This window comes from Giraffa tippelskirchi, chromosome 9, assembly GCF_054371585.1.
Source record: "Giraffa tippelskirchi isolate mGirTip1 chromosome 9, T2T-mGirTip1v1.2.pri, whole genome shotgun sequence".
In the NCBI taxonomy this organism is placed as follows: domain Eukaryota; kingdom Metazoa; phylum Chordata; class Mammalia; order Artiodactyla; family Giraffidae; genus Giraffa; species Giraffa tippelskirchi.
This window is the reverse complement of record NC_137283.1, coordinates 99,943,566-99,957,338: the sequence shown is the minus strand read 5'-3', so window position 1 is coordinate 99,957,338 and position 13,773 is coordinate 99,943,566. Positions and strand designations below refer to the sequence as shown.

Below are 13,773 nucleotides of genomic sequence, written 5' to 3'. Positions count from 1 at the left end.
CTTTTTTTTTTTTATTTCCTTCCCATTTAGGTCACCACAGAGCATTGATTAGAGTTCCCTGAGATATACAGTGTGTTCTCATTAGTCATCTATTTTATACATAGTAGTTTATATGTGTGTGTGTGTGTGTGTGTGTGTGAGTCCCAGTCTCCCAATTCATCCCACCCTCTTCTTCTGCTCTTGGTGTCCATATGCTTGTTCTCTATGTCTGTGTCTCTATTTCTGCTTTGCAAATAAGTTTATCTGTATCGTTTTTGTAGATTCCACATATCTGCGTTAACACACCACATTTGTTTTTCTCTTTCTGACCCACTTCACTCTTGTATGACAGTTTCTAGGTACATCCATGCCTCTGCAAATGACACAATCTCATTCCTTTTTTTTGGCTGAGTTATATTTCACCATATATATGTACCACATCATTATCCATTCCTCTCTTGATGGACGCTTAGGTTGCTTCCATGTCCTGTTGTTATAAATACCACTACAATGAACATGGGGGTGCATGGTGGTAGAAATGTAAATTGATATAGCCACCGTGGAGAACAGTATGGAGGTTCCTTACAAACTAAAAATACGACTACCATATGACCCAGCAATCCCACTCTTGGGCATACGCCTGGAGAAAACCATAGTTCCAAAAGATACAAGGCAGGTAATTTTCATCTCTACCGTACAGAGAGGGAAAAAGAGACACCCAAAGACCCCATGACTTGTCGGAGCTCTTATGGCCAGTGAACGGAGGAGCTTCAGTCCACCTCGACCAGGCATTGCCACTGGTCTACTGTGGGAGTCACACAGCCCCTCCCACACCTGTCCCAGGGTGTCAGGACTGAGAAGACTGCACCAGCTCCTCCCCTAGATTCATGATTCCCACTGGCCGCCTGCTGTGAGACACCCACTGCAAGAGTAACACAAGGTAAGTGGAGTCTGGACAATGCCTGAGATATGACATTGAAAATGCACTTCTTCCCTTTTCTGCATCATTGGCAACACTCAGGGCCTTGAAGCACCATGACAAAAAGATCCAGGAAATAGTTCAGTTCAGTCACTCAGTCGTGTCCAACTCTTTGTGACCACATGGACTGCAGCATGCCAGGCTTCCCTGTCCATCACCAACTCCCAGAGCTTGCTCAAACTCGTCCATTGAGTCCGTGATGCTATCCAACCATCTCATCCTCTGTCATCCTCTTTTCCTCCTGCCTTCAATCTTTCCTTGCATCAGGATGTTTTCCAATGAGTCAGTTCTTCACATTAGGTGGCCAAAGTATTGGAGTTTCACCTTCAGCATCAGTCCTTCCAATGAATAGTCAGGACTCATTTCCTTTAGGATGGACCAGTTTAATCTCCTTGGTGTCCAAGGGACTCTCAAGAGTCGTCTCCAATACCACAGTTCGAAAGCATCAATTCTTCAGAGCTCAGCTTTCTTTATAGTCCAACTCTCATATCCATACATGACTACTGGAAAAACCATAGCTTTAACAAGACATATCTTTGTCAGCAAAGTGATATCTCTGCTTTTCGATATGCTGTCTAGACTGGTCATAGCTTTTTTCCCAAGGAGCAAGCGTCTTTTAATTTCATGGCTGCAGTCACCATCTGCAGTGATTTTTGAGCCCCCCAAAATAAAGTCTGTCACTGTTTCCATTGTTTCCCCATCTATTTGCCATGAAGTGATGGGACCAGATGCCATGATCTTAGTTTTCTGAATGTTGAGCTTTAAGCCAACTTTTTCACTCTCCTCTTTCACTTTCATCCAGAGGCTCTTTATTCTGCCATAAGGGTGGTATCACCTGCATATCTGAGGTTATTGATGTTTCTCCCAGCAATCTTGATTCCAGCTTGAGCTTCATCCAGCCTGACATTTTGCATGATGTACTCTGCATATAAGTCAAATAAGCAGGATGACAATATACAGCCTTGATGTACTCCTTTCTGAATTTGGAACCAGTCTGTTGTTCCATGTCCAGTTCTAACTGTTACTTCTTGACCTGCATGTAGACTTCTCAGGAGGCAGGTCAGGTGGTCTGGTATTCCCATCTCTTTAAGAATTTTCCACAGTTTGTTGTGATCCACATAGTCAAAGGCTTTGGCATAGTCAATAAAGCAGAAGTAGATGTTTTTCTGGAATTCTCTTGCTTTTTCGATGATCCAACAGATGTTGGCAATTTGATCTCTTGTTCCTCTGCCTTTTCTAAATCCAGCTTGAACAACTGGAAGTTCTTATTTATGTACTGTTGAAACCTGGCTTGGACAATTTTGAGCATTGCTTTGCTAGCGTGTGAAATGAATGCAATTATGTGATAGTTTGAACATTCTTTGACATTGCCTTTCCTTCAGATTGGAATGAAAACTGATCTTTCCCAGTCCTGTGGCCACTGTTTAGTGTCCCCAGAGGTTGTCCAAAATCCAATCCTCTCTTTAGAAGTTAAATGTTCTTGCTTCTCTCTCCCTCTCTCTCTTCTTTTTCTGTCTTGTGACTCTATTTGCCTTTCCTTAATAAATCTAAATGTCAGAAACACATTTTCTTCTTTAAGGAATGTTAACTACAGTAGTCATTTAAAAAAATCTATTATCTCACTCTGTCACTATTTAGGCAATAAAACTTATAAATAAACTTTATGGGGATAATGTCAGTTGAATATTACACAGCCAATTCAATTAACCTAATATTGAGTTTAGCGGGGGAAATGGGCCTTCAAGGAGCTGGGGAAAGAGAGATTAAAAAGAGCTTCGAGGAAGATTAGATTAGCTAGATTCACAGACTCTGACTGCTAGCTCACAGATCTTGATATGCTTTGGCAATAAAATGAAAGTATCGGGCCAATTTCACATTTGTTGGTATTATTTTACTCTTGGGCAAAATATCTAAATTGGACTCATTCCTTGACAGATAAAGGAAATCTTATTAGTACCCCTGAAACTTCCTTCACTGAACTAGGACATTAAGAAGAGAATTGATAATGGTGGGAAAAATCTTCTGGACCTGAAACTTATCTGTTATCACCCTACTACCTCCCATCAGTTGAGAACGTTAGGACAATCTATGATCCCCAAACTTCTATGCTGAGATGAATTCTTAAGGCAAACAAAACTCTGGGTCAGAGATACTTCACTTACATTGTTCTTGGGTCTCCTGCTTCTTCATAGAATGGTGAGCAGTTTTCTCAAAGTACTAACTTAAGGTTTCAACACCATGACAAAAAGAGAAACACTAAATAGATGGTCATCTTGAATCAAAAATTGAGTTGATCCAGTTCAACATAATTCAGATTTACACAATTTTCACATAACAGTAGGATACAAATTCTATTCAAGTTCTCATAGACTTAAACTAGGAGACACTGGAACATTTCCAGGGACATGAAACAAAGTGCAAAACTTTCATGATCTAAAAGTATTCCTCGTGCTTTTCAGATCTGCTATATCCTTCTACTTCTCTGTGTATTCATTCTATTAATTTTTAGAGTTTGATATTGAAACACGAACTAAAAATCTTAATTGATCTATTTAAAATATAATTGTAATATCCAGTGAAACTACATGTAACAGCGTTCTGTATTTTCCAAGTCTCCTATAAATGTTTTATCATTAAAAAAAACAGTAAAGAAAAAAGAAACTAATACTTCAAAGGACAAAAAAAAAAAAGTGAGTTGATAAGAATGTCCATGTGCAAGTCCAGTTGAGGCCAAAAGAGAAACAACTGCAGTAAATACACTGCCTGGTGGGAGGTCCTCACACACAGATGATCTTAGGGGACTCTAAAAGCACTGCTCAAATGGGGAGAGGAAAGCAGGCCTGCCGAGAATGCTGCATATGGCAGCAGGAGATTGCATCTCACTGACAGGTGCTCCCAGGATGGATGAGGGGATCCCGCCGATTACAATGGCAGATGCATAAACCAGGGGAGTACCACAGACCGAGGTTATTCAGGAAAAGCCCAAAGCACACCTCCACATCTTTCCCCTCACTGAACAAATTTCATCAGTGAGAGCCCCTAAAGCATTATTTGGCTTTTGCTTTTGGTAATTTTTTCATTGTAGCAAAATATACTTAAGATTTGCTATTTTAACCATTTTAAGTGCACAATTCTGTGGCATGAAGGACATTCACAATGTTGGGCAGCCATCACCACTCTCAATTTCCAGAACTGATTCCAAAATTGATGATTTTTCCACCATCCCAAATAGAAACTTCATGCCTGATAAAGAATAACTCCCCCTTCCCCCAGCTCCCTAGCCTCCCAGCCCCTCGTAACTTCCATTTTACTTAATTTCTATGAATTTACCTAGTGTATCTCATATAAGTGGACCCACAATATGGGTCCTTATGTGCCTGGACTGTTTCATGTGCATAATGTTTTCCAAGTTTATCCAAGATGCAGCTTGTATCAGAATTTCATTCCTTTTTAAGGCTGAACAACATCCCAGTATGGATGGATATACCACATTTCGTTTGCGAGATTTGTCTGCCAATGGTCATTTGGGTTTGTCTCCATCTTTTGGCTGTTATGAATAGCACAAGGATTGGTTTAATCACTGAAGCATTTTAAGCAAAATGGAAATCTGATCAGATTTCTATTTTAGGAAAATCTTTCCACATATCTGTCAGTCAAGTTCCAGCCAGAAAACAAATTATATCCGTTATTTTAATAGAGTTTAACGTAAGAGTTATTAGCTAGATAAATGAAAAGGCAAGAAGAGACTCATACGTTATCACAGGAGTGGAACTATAGAAGGCAGCTGCTACCCCTAGGGGTTGGGGATACAGGGAGAAGAAGTTGCTAAGATGCAGAAGAAGCCCCTTGAAGCTGACCCTTGAATCTCAGACTCTTGAAGAGAGAGTGCCGCTCAGCTGGTATTGGCGTCTCTGAGCTTTGGGGGTGGGGGGCTGTGGTATTTGGACGCCCAAACATTGAGGAAGAGTGCTACTCAGCTGGTGTCAGTGTCTCTGTGCTCAGAGAAGACCCAAGTGACTGGGGTCCCACCTTTTGAGGGGGCATTGCCTGGCTGGTGCTGGTATCAGTGGACGTGATGAGAGTAATTCTGTGAGTATTGTAAAGACTGCAAGCTGAATTCAAACGCTGCTGCAGGAATGAACCGGCACAGGTGGGCAAAGAAGCGAGGTGGGCGAATCACAGCAATAAAAACAGGAAGCTGCCCTTCTCCCGCCTCCAGTCTTCCAGGCTTCTCCTAGGGCCCCTGTTGTCGGAGCCTGACAGGGATCCAGCTAGCAGGGCAGAAACGTGGTTCACAGACAGCCTGCCCCAGTGTTACTAAACAGAGTACAAGTGGGTTTGAAGCCAAGAGACGATAACTTAATATTAGAATAGTCCTATTGCCATGGGGGAAGAAACTGGAGGCAGCAAGCCTGGCATCAGGAATAAAGGGCATGTTGGGCATATTCCCAGTGGTAGATAATCCCTGGGGGTGATGTCCAGTTGATGTCCAGTTTGACGTCCCTACATTGGGAATGGTCCTCCATGACCACATCTGTATTATGTAACTCCATCCGCTGACCATAGCTGGCTTATCAAGGGTGATCTCCTAGGCCAAGCTGAACTCAGATCCTCTTTCTAACATTTGAAATTTGGAAAAGATACACCTAAATCCTGGGGTTCATTCAAGCTGAGTCAAGTAAGTGGGTCTGCGGACACTTCCTGCTGAGGTCACCAGAGCTCATTGGGCCCTTCCCTTCCTGTGTTCTTGGTTGTTCAGTTCCAGCTCTAATCCCATGAGATAACTCAGAAACCATCCAATAAATTTTCCCTTTTCTTTAAGCTAGCCAGAGCCCTTTCTGTTGCTTCATGTTTTCTCTAGCCTCCCAGAGTTTACATTCCTGGGGAGTTTAAGAAATGTAAATAACATCAACACTGAGGGTTGCTAAGCATTGTGAGAGGGAAGGAGAGGGAGCAGAGTGTATGAGCCAAAGCAGGGGCACCTGAGCTCGTGGGGGTGGGGTGAAAGTGAGGGAGAAGCAGGAATGGGGTGGGTGGTGTGGTTGCATATTCCAGACACAGGAGTCAGCTTGAAAGCCCACAGGTTAAAAAATAAAAGTGCAACACATTTGAGTGAATGAAAGCAGCTCAGAATGGCTCATGTAAAGAAGTAGGTGGAATGTCATATGAAAGGCAAGAAGGTTATCACTCTCGTTGACAAGGATGGACGAAGCCCTTGGACCTGACAACTTGCATATGGTCAAAGCATTGCCACCTATTTTGTGGCATCTAACCACTGTTTTTAAATGGTTCTGAAAACAGAAACATACATACAGAGAACAGGTTAGTGGTTACCAGAGGGATTCCACTGTATGGTGACACATGGAAACTAAGATTTTAGTGGTAAGCAAGCTGGTCCCATCACTTCATGGCAAACAGATGGGGAAACAGTGGAAACAGTGACAGACTTTATTTTGGGGGGCCCCAAAATCACTGCAGATGGTGACTGAAGCCATGAAATTAAAAGACGCTTGCTCCTTGGAAGAAAAGCTATCACCAACCTAGACAGCATATTAAAAAGCAGAGACATTTCTTTGCCAACAAAGGTCCGTCTAGTCAAAACTATAGTTTTTCCAGTAGTCATGTATGGATGTGAGAGTTGGACTATAAAGAAAGCTGAGCACTGAAGAATTGATGCTTTTGGACTGTGGTTTTGGAAAAGACTCTTGAGAGTCCCTTGGACAGCAAGGAGGTCCAATCAGTCCACCCTAAAGGAAATGAGCCCTGAATATTCATTGGAAGGACTGATGCTGAAGCTGAAACTCCAAAACTTTGGCCACCTGATGCGAAGAACTGATTCATTTGAAAAGATCCTGATGCTGGGAAAGATTGAAGGAGGGTAGAGAAGGGGACGACAGAGGATAAGATGGTTGGATGGCATCACCAACTCAATGGACATGAGTTTGAGTAAACTCCGGGAGTTGGTGATGGACAGGGAAGCCTGGCGTGCTGCAATCCATGGGGTCACAAAGAGTCAGACACGGCTGAGTGACTGAACTGAACTGAACTGAAGGTGTAATGTATACAGAACTAGAAATAGGATGTATACATGAATCTTATATGCTGTTATAAACATATGTTACCTCAATAAAAAATAAATTAAAAAGAAAAAAAGAAGCAGATGGACTAGAAAGATACGATAATATCAGTTCAGTTACTGGAGGTTTATTATGCACCAGGCATGATTCTAAGCAGCTCGAGGTGCTAACTGATTTAGTCCTTGTAACAATCCAAAGAGGAGGCAATATTGTTGGAAGACATGGCTCCCTGGGAAGATAGAGATTGTTTCTCTTCCAGAGCAGAGGCAGGTTTGTTTATTATATTTTTCTATTATAATAAGGATAATGTTCCCTGCCAGACCAAAGTTTTGGCAGATTTGCTCACAGCCATTTCAAGAGTTGGGATTCCTCAGCCCAGGGTTTTCAGCTGTGATGCAAATGCACCACATATGCAGCATCTACCTGGCCTTGCATCGCCTCATCCTGGGGATCTTGGAGGATAAGGGGAACCAATTCAAACACAAAGTTCATGTCACCTGCTGTGCTGGGAATGACAGAGCCCTTTTCCTCTGACCTGAGAGTCTTGTGTCTTCTGCCAGCATCCATGAAAGAGAGGCAAACTGGCTGGCTGGCAAGTAGGGTAAATTCCCAGACTCTTCAGAGTTCTTGACAAAATTTTCTTCTTCTGGAGGAGAAACAGACACAGATAACTCAAGTACTTTATTCAAAGTCACAAAGCTGTTTGGAGAGCTAAAACATGAACCATGTAGACCAGCTCCAGAGCCTGAGGCTTCACCCACAGTGACGAGACTGAAAAGGCTACATCCACGGGAGTTTGTGAGCCATGCTAGAGGTTAAATACATCGTAAGAGTAAGAAGCAGTCTATTAATTTGGGTGGGCTGGCTACTGTAACAGGCAGATATCAATATGCATTTTGGCTCAAACTCAACAGAAAATGATTTCTTGTTCATGTGATAGTTTGAAGCAGAAGAATCTGATCAGTGGGCAGCTGTGTTCCAACTCAACTCCTTCCATCTTCTGGCTCCCTAGGGTCTTATCTGTTTCCAGCCAGAAGAGATGAGAAGGGAGGATGGTAAACCACATTTGTTTCTTAAAATCCATGGCCCAGGGACTTCCCTGGAGGTCCAGTGGTTAAGGTTCCATGTTTCCAATGCAGGGGGCCTGGGTTCAATTCCTGGTTGGGGAACTAATCCTATATGCTGTGGGGGCAGGCCAAAAATAAATAAATGTAAAAGGAAAGGCTTGAATTTCACAGAGAGCTTATTATTCATGGTAATACAGAAAAATATTTTAAAAAATCCATGGCCCAGCGGTGACTTGGCACCATGTTTACTAGCATGCCATTGGCAAGAACTAACCACATGGTCACACCAGGAAACAAAGGAGCTTGTCAGAGGTACCCTAATTCAAACTTCACCCCACTGAAAAGAGCATAAACCCTGGAGCACAGCCATCGCTCTGTGCCACAGAGTCACGCAGAGACTGAAACAAGAAGGCTAGCAGGTTAGACTGAAACAGTAGATTTGAAGGAACAGGAAAGACAGCAGACAGGAAAGAAGACAGGGATGTGTTATAGTACTCTAGGTGAAACTGGTGGAATAAAGCAAGCAGGAGAAAATGCAGAGGAAGGTGGGACGTAGAGGAAATCAGGAACTATTCAGAAGGTGAAATCTACAGGATGCCCTCTCTCTGCTAAAGTTACCTCTTTGTTCCTGCCCAACCACATGTTGGCTGACCTTTTTTGGTCTTGTCCCTGACTTTACTCCTAATAATACTCCTAGTACTCCTCTACTCTACTCACAGCCTAATAATAAATGTCAGAGGGGGAAGGAGGGAAGAGATAGAGTTAATAGAAAAAAAAAAAGAAAATTCAAAATAAACACTTCTATGCAGATCTGCATACTCTCACAGAGACACACTCCAGACCCAGAATTGCCCTCTCTCCACAGTCCCCTGGAGAAGGAGCGGTGAGCAGCAACTAATTTATTTGTGAATCAGTTCAGTTCAGTCACTCAGTTGTGTCTGACTCTTTGTGACCCCATGAACCGCAGCATGCCAGGCCTCCCTGTCCATCACCGACTCCTGGAGTCCACCCAAGTCAGTGGACTCCATCCACCGAGTCGGTGATGCCATCCAGCCATCTCATCCTCTGCCGTCCCCTTCTCTGCCTGCCCCCAATCCTTCCCAGCATTAGGGTCTTTTCCAATGAGTCAGCTCTTCACATCAGGTGGCCAAAGTATTGGAGTTTCAGCTTCAACATCAGTTCTTCCAATGAACACCCAGGACTGATCTCCTTTAGGATGGACTGGTTGGATCTCCTTGCAGTCCAAGGGACTCTCAAGAGTCTTCTCCAACACCACAGTTCAAAAGCATCAATTCTTTGGTGCTCAGCTTTCTTCACTGTCCAACTCTCACATCCATACATGACCACTGGAAAAACCATAGCCTTGACTAGATGGACCTTTGTTGGCAAAGTAATGTCTTTGCTTTTTAATCTGCTGTCTAGATTGGTCATAACTTTCCTTCCAAGGAGTAAGCATCTTTTAATTTCATGGCTGCAGTCACCATCTGCAGTGATTTTCAAGCCCAAAAAAATAAAGTCAGCCATTGTTTCCACTGTTTCCCCTTCTATCTGCCATGAAGTGATGGGACCGGATGCCATGATCTTAGTTTTCTGAATGTTGAGCTTTAAGCCAACTTTTTCACTCTCCTCTTTCACTTTCATCAAGAGGCTCTTTAGTTCTTCTTCACTTTCTGCCATAAGGGTGGTGTCATCTGCGTATCTGAGGTTATTGATATTTCTCCCAGCAATCTTGATTCCAGCTTGTGCTTCTTCCAGCCCAGCGTTTCTCATGATGTACTCTGCATATAAGTTAAATAAGCAGGGTGACAATACACAGCCTTGATGTACTCCTTTTCCTATTTGGAACCAGTCTGTTGTTCCATGTCCAGTTCTAACTGTTGCTTCCTGACCTGCATACAGGTTTCTCAAGAGGCAGGTCAGGTGGTCTGGTATTCCCATCTCTTTCAGAATTTTCCACAGTTTATTGTGATCTACACAGTCAAAGGCTTTGGCATAGTCAATAAAGCAGAAATAGATGTTTTTCTGGAGCTCTCTTGCTTTTTCGATGATCCATCAGATGTTGATCTCTGGTTCCTCTGCCTTTTCTAAAACCAGCTTGAACATCTAGAAGTTCATGGCTCACGTATTGCTGAAGGCTGGCTTGGAGAATTTTGAGCATTACTTTGCTAGTGTGTGAGATGACTGCAATTGTGCGGTAGTTTGGGCATTCTTTGGCATTGTCTTTCTTTGGGATTGGAATGAAAACTGACCTTTTCCAGTCCTGTGGCCACTGCTGAATAATCTATGCTTATTTAAGGAACACATTTGTGTGTGTGGGTGTGTGAAGGGATCTGTGTTCTAGTCTTTATCATAAAGGTATACAGACTACGGAGACTGCACACTGCATAAAATGCAGAGAAGATTTCCCAAGAAGCCAACTCTAATATAGAGATTGGCACACAGGAAAGTTTGTTTGGGAAGGATTGCTCCAGGAGTCATTGCCTGCTGAGGCATGAAGGCAGTATAATTGGTTAGAGGGAGAAACTGGTCTTCAATGTAATATCAGCAAAGGCCTCAGCCCATCCTACATGGAGGTCTGGAGCTTGGACGATGTGTAAGTCAGGGTTCTCCAGAGAGAAAGAACCAATTACACACACACACACATATATATATGTATTGCAAATTCTCCCTTACTCTGCCCTTTTGTTCTATTCAGATCTTCAACAGATTGAATGATGCCCACCCACATTGGGGTGGACCATCTGTTTTATTCAGCCCAACTATTCAAATGCTAATCTTTTCCGGAAACACCCACAGGCAGACCCAAAAATAATGTTTAACCAGATCTCTGGGCATCCTTTGGCCCAGTCAAGTTAACTCAAAATTAACCATCACAGATGGTCTTCAGAATTGTCCTAAATTGAGGAAAGGAGACAGGGCATTTGTACTCCTGAATCAACCAGTCTTATTGGGTATGGGCTACCCTCCGGAAGGTGGCAAGACCTCAGGCAAGCATCTCTGTCTAGTTGAGGAAAGTCCCAAAGAGGAGCTGGGTGAAGGGCTGTCAGCTTCCAACATTTCTAGAAGTTGGGGTCCTACTATCTGAGTTTTGGAAAGGGGCAGAGGGATCAGGATATCACATTTCGTTGTCATATATATATATGTGTGCGTGCATGCATGGTAAGTCGCTTCAGTCGTATCTGACTTTTGCACAACCTATGGACTGTAGCTTGCCAGGTTCCCCTGTCCATGGGATTCTCCAGGCAAGAATATGGAGTGAGCTGCCATGCCCTCTTCCAGGGGATCTTCCTGACCCCCTGGAAGAGGTTCAGAGGTTGAGATGTGGGACCCAACCCACATCTGTTACATCTCTTGCATTGGTAGGCAGGTTCTTTACCACTAGCGCCACCTGGGAAGCCTATATATAGGCACATATATATCCCTGAATGCATAAATAATATTTATGATAAATATTTGCAAACTGATTCTGGCCTTGACCATACACACACACACGCACGCACATTTTCATAATATGAGTGAGTGTGTTTATAGAAATAAGACAATATATTGTAACACAGAACTTATCTAACTACTGGAGCATGCATTTCTTATCTATCCTTGCATTCCATCCTAGAGAAATATAATATCCTAGGGGCAGATTTTAGCTTATCCCTAAATTAATAATGTAATTCTCTCTTAGGAATCTCTCTAATACAGTATATGCAAACAGGCCTTGGAGTGAGAAAGAACTTCCGTTAGGTTATAATTCTGCAGCGTAGATCTGTGTAGTGATTCTCCAGTCACTTAATGCTTATCAGCTTCACTGTTTTTTTAATCTGTAATAGAGGAAACATTAAAGTACCTTTAGTGTTGTTGTGAGGACAAAATGAAATAATGTAAGTAAAATATTTAGCAAGATTGCTGGCACTAGAAAGCTTACAACAAAGGATGCTATGATTAATAGAGGACGGATTTAAATACCAATGGGCCTAGTCGTGTCTGCTAGAAAACAGTGGTCAAGCAAGGTTCTCCAAGAACAGAAATAGTAAACATATTTCAGAAAGCTGCATGTAGACAAAGTCCAGTTTTGCTACCACAGATGAGTGCTTGATAGCCTGCAAGTGGGTGAAAAAGCGGTAAGATTTTGAAACAAGATTGTATTTCACCTTAATCTTGAAAACCCGCATGCTAAACCCTAACGGCAAGGTAGGACATGCAGGGGCTGGTCCCCATGTGTTGAGTAATCACCAACAAAGGCTTTATTTATCCATTCCCTCCAGGTCTAGAGTTTGGGTCCTTTTCCCACCCCTCTGTGTCTATCTCTTCTTACAAGCCAGTTTTTAGGCTCCTTGTTTCAGTGCTTATAATTACAAGGAACACTCACAAACTATCTATGCATAAATATTTGTGAGACTGCTTCCTGGGCACATGGGTGGACAACATTTCCAGAATCCCCCACAGCCTGGTGGGTGATCATTGGATGAGCTCTAACCAATGAAAGTGAAGTAGAGGTTAGGTTGCCACTTCCATGGAGGGTGACCAGCTGTCCTGATTGTCCGAGGACTGAGGAGTTTCCCTGGATATGGAACTTTCTGCTTTAAAAGTAATAATAGTTCAGGGAAAGACAGGTGAAATTCATCACCTTATGTCTTGACCTAGACCATAAAACCTCTTGCACATCTCATGTTTTTCTTCCTTCTAGTTTCTTAGATGAAGGGATATCACAAACACAGCAAGCTTGGAAACAATAATTTGAAGATGTCAGAGCCAAATGTCATTGAGAATAATCACCAGGAGAGGAAGCCACCTGACTGTCACCCACTGATCTGGAGCATCTACCATGGACTTTAAATGAATGAAAAAAGCTCTTTGATTGTGTTTGATTTGTTACCTGTTGCGATTGTTTTCATAGCACTTCAGCCTATCCTGGCTAATACAGAGGCATTCTACAAACTGAATTAAAATAGAGACTTTACCAACTAGCGTAGCACTAAAGCAAACACATTTGAAATATATATGCTAATTTTCTGGGAAAGTATTGAAAGAGGAGAGTGGAAAACCTCACTTAAAACTTAACATTAAAAAAATTAAGATCGTAGCATCCGGTCCCATCACTTCATGGCAAATAGAAGGGCAAAAAGTGGAAGCGGTGACAGATTTTATTTTGGGGGGCTCCAAAATCATTGCAGATAGTGACTGAAGCCATGAAATTAAAAGAAGCTTGTTCCTTCAAAGTAAAGGTATGACAAACCTACATAGCATGTTAAAAAGCAGAGACATTTTGACAGCAAAGGTCTGTATAGTCAAAGCTACAGTTTTTCCAATAGTCATGTATGGATATGAGAGTTGGACCATAAAGAAGGCTGAATGCCAAAGAATTGATGCCTTTGAACTGTGATGTTGGAGAAGACTTTTGAGAGTCCCCTGGACTGCAAGGAGATCCAACCAGTCCATCCTAAAGGAAATCAACCCTGAATATTCATTGGAAGGACTGATGCTGAAGCTGAAGCTCCAATACTTTGGCCACCTGATGGGAAGAACTGACTCAATGGAAAAGACCCTGATGCTGGGAAAGACTGAAGGCAGGAGAAGGGGATGACAGAGGATGAGATGGTTGGATGGCATTAGTGACTCAGTGAACATGAATTTGAGCAAACTCCGGGAGATAGTGAAGAACAGGGAAGCCTGGCGT

At 42.6% G+C, this 13,773-nt stretch overlaps 1 non-coding gene across 1 annotated transcript; it reads left to right on the top strand.

The window, feature by feature from the left end:
- The first annotated feature begins 6,116 nt into the window (after window positions 1-6,116).
- Window positions 6,117-6,242, top strand: LOC145522137 (U6atac minor spliceosomal RNA). The gene has a single exon (XR_014065948.1). It is a non-coding gene; the product is annotated as a U6atac minor spliceosomal RNA (small nuclear RNA).
- The last annotated feature ends 7,531 nt before the right edge of the window (window positions 6,243-13,773 follow it).